Source organism: Diachasma alloeum, unplaced genomic scaffold, assembly GCF_001412515.2.
Source record: "Diachasma alloeum isolate Michigan unplaced genomic scaffold, Dall2.0 Dall_scaffold_01087, whole genome shotgun sequence".
Lineage (NCBI taxonomy): Eukaryota > Metazoa > Arthropoda > Insecta > Hymenoptera > Braconidae > Diachasma > Diachasma alloeum.
In genome coordinates, this window is record NW_021681198.1 from 15,737 (window position 1) to 23,802 (window position 8,066).

Sequence of the window (8,066 nt, forward strand, 5' to 3'; positions counted from 1 at the left end):
AAACAGGGATTGAAGGATGAGAAATTTAATTCTCCATCGAACAGCATTGGTTTCATTCCTTAATGTTAATTATCAGCAGAGATACGATTTTTTAATTAGCGGGCGAGTTGTCGGGAGTCACTGCGCCGAGAAACCATTGAGTTTTTCATAGCGCCGCGACTTTCGTCGCAATATTAATTTTCTTATTACAGAGATTAAGGAATAAAACGGGGGTTGAAGGATGGGGAATTTAATTCTCCATCGAACAACATTGGTTTCATTCCTTATTGTTAATTAGGAGGGGAGAGACGATTTTTTAATTAGCGGGCGAATTATTGGGGAGTCACTCTGCGCCGAGAAAACATTGGGTATCTTATACGCTAGAGAAGTAGCTCGGGTGGTGCCACCGGGTGGCCTACTGTAGCAACTCTCGGGGGGGCAGTCAGTCTGTTTACTACCGAAACATGTGTTATGGAGCCCCTAGAAAAATCACCACAAATTCCACAGAAATTGTCGAAACGTAATTGCTGTATTGTGAATTGTTTTAACAATGCAAAAAATAGTTCTGGAGTGCATTTTTACACATTCCCAAATCGTCCATGGGAGGCTGAAAGGAAAGAAAATGTAAATTAATGTAAATTCAGTTCTGATCGACATTTTGAGAAATATCTTGGAATATAATGGAGACAGCGAAATTGGCATGCAAACTTTTTTGTAGAGAATTTCAAGAGCTACAAAAGAGGTCTGTTTGAAACGTAGTTAAAATTCAGTACATCAACGGTTGACCACAGATCGGCCACTTACGAAAATCTTCGGGAAACCTCGGGTCAACGGTCAGGCCTAGTCAATCACCGAATCTCAGCGTTAGTTAGTCTCAGATGATTGTACAGAGCAGTATCGCACCTTAGGAGCTCTTAGTAGCTACTAGCCTTACCTTCGAACGGCAGTCACCACTCGTTCAGTACATCACTCGTTCGAAGCAGTTATTTATCAGTACATCTCCTATTTAAATTCTCAGTACAGTCTCCTATTATTCAGTATATTATTCAGAAAATCTCCAGTGTTAAATTCAGAACAGTTTGAATTAATTTAAGTGACAATTAACAGAGTGTAACAAGTGACGCTAAGGTGGTTCGATTCCACCGAATAAATCAGTATATTTTTTATAGACTCAGTGCGTTCGTTTTTCACCGGCATTTCCACTACCCCTTTCCCAATCCACCCTAAATTCAGTTTTCCCTCCAAACACATGGTCCTTCGAGCCGGATTCGGGAATCAGTAGTGTGAAATTATTCAGTGCAGTGAAAAACCCACGCGGACATTCGGGGTTCACATCAGAAACCCAACGGACAGTTCCAGTCGTGTTTGTGCCAGTGTTTATATTCTCCGGACAATAGAAGTGTAAACAACAGTGTCCTCCAGTGCCTCAACGTGTTGTGAAGTCGAGAGTCAGCGGAAATCACCGAGTGTCGCCGAACCCTCTCAGCGCGGGCCCACGCGCCTAGCAACAGACGGCACTCCAGAGCAGCAGAGTCGACCGTTTACTGACGCAGTACATCACCTCAACGATTGGTAACTCTCGGCGGTCGGTAAAGTAGACACTCTCGCATTCACTCACCACGGAATCTGACAGGTTGTAAACAACACAGTACATCACCATGTCAGACCCCGAAACAGTAATTGAGAATAAGATTACAGATGAATAATGATTCAATAGACCCCTCCGCGACTTCAGAAACCTCACCAGCAGAAATTCCAACGGTTGTCATCCACACACCATGGTGATGCCCTCATTCAGGGGGATAAATTAATTGCGGATGTCAACAAAAGATATTCCGAAGCAATTCAGATTACAGAGGAGGGTCTCACAGTACATCAACTCAGTCAGTCGAGACAGATTCAGCTCAGAGTAAACAGCATCATCGAGGTCTACCACGAGCTCACCAGGGTCAACATGACCGACGAGGATGTCACCTCCAAGGAATTGGACGGTCATGACAGGATCCTGGATTCGGAATGGACAGAATTACTCACCATTTAGGAAAGCCTGATAGAGTCCATTCCTCACGATCACCCGTAACTAGCAAACGGAGTGCACGAGCAGGCAGCCACCACCAGAAAGCAGTGTGTGAGGCTGATCAACAGGCTGAGGGGTCATTTAGCTGAAGAAATTCAACCGATCAGTACATCGCCAGACGCCCTAGAGCATAATCAGCTGAGGAAACTCGCTCTGAAGACCCTCGACGGGGACCCTTCAGAGTGGCAGGAATTCAGTGACTTTTCACCGTGAATGATTCCTGAATATAATCAACACATTCACTTTCTCATTGGTCATTCTCAACAGTTAAACCCAGTACATCAACAGCAGCAGTTAACTTCAACAATCAACTGACCAATGAGAACTCGAAGTCAACTCAACTCCAGNTAGCAGTGAACTTCAACAATCAACTGACCAATGAGAACTCGAAGTCAACTCACCTCCAGAAGATCAATAATCGGTGCTGTTGGCGACAGCCCGAGAAATAATCAAATCACCAAGAGAATTCTCCAGCAATGCCAGAGACCTCATCAATCAGGAACAGAGATGTCATTCATCTCCGAGTTACGAGTACATCAACCAGAACAGATTCCAGAGTATCAACAACGTGCAGACATTCAACAAGATGATCCAGTGAATTGCTACCAAGATTTGTAATTCAACAGCAACCTCATTGATCTTCAGGAAGAATGAGAACCTCACCAATCAACTGATCAATGAGAGAGAACATCAACAGCAGACATCGCGGGGAAGTCAGAGATTCCAGGGAATGAGAGCTAAGTATCATTTTCCATTTATTATTAATTTGGCAAGTGATACGTCTCTCACCCTGTGCTTCTCCCCCTAGCAATCATCACCAATAGGCTTGGCGTCGATCGAGGGGATTTATGCCTCCTTGTCGACAACGGGCTTACCAGAAAGAAGTATATCATCAGCAGGAGGTCAAAGACTCACCAATGAGACGCGACCATCAGAACAGCAGTTATCACATCAACTATAACTCCGAAGATCATCAATGGAGTTCAGCAGAATTGGGATCGGCGTTCCAGAATAGTTTCACCTAGCCGACCTAAATGAACAGCAGACTGGTCCAATCAGTTATAGCAGGGACTTGACAACAGAGGCGGTTCAACGTCAAGTTCACGTCAACCAGAAGAAAACGTGTCGACACAATTTTGATTAGACGCTATCAAGCTCAATCAATCCAGGTTACTCAGCGAAGTTTGCCTCAACTGCAGTACAGGACTCTTCAATGAGCAACATCACAGAGCTTCATCACAAGTCAGGGACCAGCCATCAACAACAGAAGTCAACTGAAGGAACAATGTTAAACCTTCAAGTCGACACAGCTCAATGCCCCGGCATTGATAACATTCAATGCCCCCGGCATTGACAGAAAAATGAACACCAGAGCTATCACACAGAGGATCAACAAGAGTGGAACAAGGTTACGATCCACATCACAGAGACATCAGAACTTCCAGAAGCCTCTTCAGCATCTTATCTACCGCATCAAGGGCCTGGAAAGGAAATCAATCAGAAGCTGAGAGCCGTATTGAAGGACTCCAGCCATCAACAACAGATCAGCATTCAGAATACTCAGAGTTATCACCAGACGAGCTGAAGTGCTAGAATCGCTTCAGACCAATAGCAGAGATTCAACGGGACGTTACATCGTGAGGTTCCCATTGAAAACATCTTCAGCAGCTCTCAGGGAGTCGAAATTCAAGACTTCACGTCAGCTGAGATCAGCAGTCAGTAAACTCACCAATAATCAGGCATATGCCCAACTGTACAAGGAGTTCATCAATGAGTACGAGGCTTTGGGTCATATGAGAAGAGCAATAGAGTCCCCAGAACCCACTCCAGTTTATTATCTTCCTCACCATGGGGTTCTGAGAGCACAGGCAATCACCACAAGTTGAGAGTCGTCTTCAACGGCTCCAGCTGCAGTTCATCAGGAAAGTCACTCAACGTTATACAGTATCCTGATGGAAAACTTCAGGGCAACGCCATGAACGTTTCAACATGGACGAAAAAGCACAGGCTCATGTTTGACACTAACGAAGATAGGATATTCAAGCAAATACGAGATCACCAAGACGATTGAGATCTTCAGAGAATTTTGTGGGTTGACGACAAGCAGCAATTCACCTACCAGCTCACCACCGTCACCTACGGTCTCAATTGCTTTCCATGGCTATCTCTGAGAGTTCTCCAGAAACCAGCAGTGGATGAAGGTCATCGATTTTCAGCAGCCGTCGAGACAATCGCCAGAGGTCGTGACGTAGACGACATCTACGGCGGAGCAGACTCACCAGTAGAACTCAAGGAGATAGCATAGCAGCTACAAGGACATCACCAGGCAGGAGGCTTCCCTCTCCAGAAGTAGAGCAGTAATTGCCCTCAGCTCTTGCATGAGCTCGGCTTATCAACAGAGGGAGAAGTGAACCAGGTTGAAGAGTCCGTCACCAAGGTACTGGGTCGGTGTTGGCATCAGTCGTCCGACACATTCCAGTACAAATCCAGAAACTTAGACCAGACAGAAACTCACCTTTGGTCAGGCTCAGCAGGGACACTCGCGTGGATCGGGAGTCCACCCTCGAGATGAACAGACTTCGTCCACAACAAGAGTGATCAAAATCCAGTAAACTCTCCCGAATGCCACTTGGAGATACGTCAGTGAGAAGATTCCAGCCGACTGCGCCTCCAGGGGCATAACTCAAGATCAGTTAGCAGAATATCCCCTCTGATGGACGGGACCTGATGGGATGAATCAGGACCCTGAAGACTGGCCACAATCAACCATCGATGCTCCACCCATGGACATCCCAGAAGTGGCCAAAGAAACGAATCCAGTGAAAGCCCACCCAGTTGTACAGAGAATCAACGAGATAGCCGAGCTCCTCAACAGAACCAGCACGATGGCGAAGCTGTTAGCAGTCACAGCGACCATCAACAGAGCCATCGACAGATTCAGGAGGCAAACAATGCCCCCGGGATCTATCCTGACGACCAGAGAAATCAACGATGCGAAATTATTTTGGGTAAAATAACACATCAGTACTTCGCTTGAGCTCTTCGGGTACTCGACAGAAATCAACAGCTATCCAGGAGTCACCAATCCAGAACTTCAGAACATCACCCAGAAGAGATCCACCCAATAATCTTGTCACGTCAGTCCAGATTTACCACACTCGTCATCGCAGAAGCTCACCAGAAGACCCTCCATAGAGGGACTCAGCTCACCTTGGTCTGCACTCGGCAACGTTACAGGATACTCGGTGGCAGAGGCACAGTTAGAGCGTACATTCTACACTGTGCTATCTGCGCCAGACACCGAGCTAGTCAAGCTCAGCAGCAGATGGGTCAACTGCCCGCAATCATAGTCTCACCAACAAGAGCATTCACAAATCCTCAAGCTCGGGATCAGTGCACATCGCAGTGTTTGTGTGCTTCACCATCTCAGCCGGTCACCTACAGCTCGTCAGCAGAGAAACAACAGAAGCCTTCCTCGCAGTCTACAAGAGATTCACCGGAAGATGGGGTATTCCAGCTGTCATGTACAATGACAACGCCACCACCTTCGTCAGCGCAGCAGATCAACAAAAAAAAAGGCTCCATCACCAAAATATTCAGGCTGCTCTCGTCACCAATGGGAAGCAGCCGCGAATTCAACGAAGTATCACCTCAAGAGAGTCTTGGGAACGACAACATTAACATTTGAGGAACTCAACACCATCTGGATTCAGATTGAAGCCTGTCTAAACTCCAGGCCAATCTATCCGATGTCAGACTACCCAGAAGATTTCCAGATTCTCACCCCAGGACATCTCTTTACCAGCAAATCTTCAAGTAATACCAGAGTCCTCCTACATCGACGAGAATCCTCTCAAGATGAGGAGATGGAACCCAACGACTCAGATAGTTTAACGGTTCTGGTCCAGGTGTTCCAAAGAGTGTCTCCAACCATATCAGTCGATCTACAAATGGAAGACACGTCAGCAGAACATCGAGGTGCTAACATGGTGCTGATGGTCGACGATAACCTTCCACCAGCCCAGTGGCCAATCGCCAGAGTCATCGCGACTAGACCAGGAGCAGATGAGCTCACCAGAGTAGCCACAGTCAGAACGAGCAAAGCAGAAGTCGGCAGACATCAAGATGGGTCGTCTAATCTCCAGAACATCACAGTAGCCCACTCGGTGTTTGACAGACCAATCACCAAGCTCTGTCTGCTTCCTACAGACCCACCTACACCAGAACAACCTCCAGAAGAAGATCACCCAGATGATGAAGACGATCAACAGCAAGGGGACATCCAGGAACTGCAGGACTGAGAGTTAAGTATCATCTTCCATATGTTTTTTAATTTGGCAAGTGATACGTCTCTTACCCTGTTTTTCTCCCCTTAGCAAGCATCAGCAGAACCAGAATCAGCAGAACCAGACCAGCACAAACCAGATCCAGTAATTCAACAACCTGATGTTGAATGCCCCCGGGGTGTTTGAAACGTAGTTAAAATTCAGTACATCAACGGTTGACCAGAGATCGGCCACTTACGAAAATCTTCGGGAAACCTCCGGTCAACGGTCAGGCCTAGTCAATCACCGAATCTCAGCGTTAGTTAGTCTCAGATCATTGTACAGAGCAGTATCGCACCTTAGGAGCTCTTAGTAGCTACTAGCCTTACCTTCGAACGGCGTCAGTACATCACTCGTTCGAAGCAGTTATTTATCAGTACATCTCCTATTTAAATTCTCAGTACAGTCTCCTATTATTCAGTATATTATTCAGAAAATCTCCAGTGTTAAATTCAGAACAGTTTGAATTAATTTAAGTGACAATTAACAGAGTGTAACAAGTGACGCTAAGGTGGTTCGATTCCACCGAATAAATCAGTATATTTTTTATAGACTCAGTGCGTTCGTTTTTCACCGGCATTTCCACTACCCCTTTCCCAATCCACTCTAAATTCAGTTTTCCCTCCAAACAAAGTCTCTATGTGAAACCCACGATCTTCCTCAGATTTGGAGATATATGACAAAAACTCAACCGAGGACGGAGTTAACTTGTTGCTCTCCACCACCTCAATGCGGAGTTAATTTTTACTTTTAATGGACTATTTTATAGTAGGGCATATTTACCTGAACGACTGGGGAGTAAATATTGTCTTTTTTTAGGGGTGCTATGTGCCCCAGGAGTTTCTCGGATTACTGATCCACAGATACGTCTATCATTTCCATGGATGAGTTCTCTCACGTCACTGACATAATAACTTTTTACTAATTTTGTGCCTTTACTGATTGATTTAGGCCGGAAGGCCGATAAATCGACCTCTTGAAACCCACTTTTAATTATGACTCATTTGACATTATATGATACTTTAATGAATTAGGAAAAAAAACTTAATGTAACGACTAATAACATGTAAGCATATGAGTGTCAGCTGGAGCGGCCCTCCGAGAGTTGCGTAGAATGTCCACGAGACAGCGCGCAAACCGCGCGCCCCTGGAACTTGTCTAGCGTATAGCGCCGTGACTTTCGTCGCAATATTAATTTTTTTATTGCAGAGATTACAGTAATGAAACGGGAGTTGATGGATGGGCAATTTAATTCTTCATTGAACAGTCTTTGTTTCATACCTTAATATTGATTAGTCGGCGAATAAATCAACTAAAAAACATAAAGTAAACATTGAGTACAAGGAGGACAAAAGTCCCCCTCCGAACCTGTCCCTGTCACAGCGGGACTGCTACTGCCGAGTTACTCACGCACCCGACTCACATTTACCGACAATTCGACCGAGTACCAACTAACATTTTTGGAGTCAGTCAAACCCCCCGATCCGGGCCTCTACTCAGCTCTATCCTGTTTGAACTCGGCATTAGCAGTCCCGCTGTCACAGGGACAGGTTCGGAGGGGTACTTTTGTCCTCCTTGTACTCAATGTTTACTTTATGTTTTTCAGTTGATTTATTCGCCGACTAATTAATATTAAGGGATGAAACAAAGACTGTTCAATGGAGAATTAAATTCCCCATCCATCA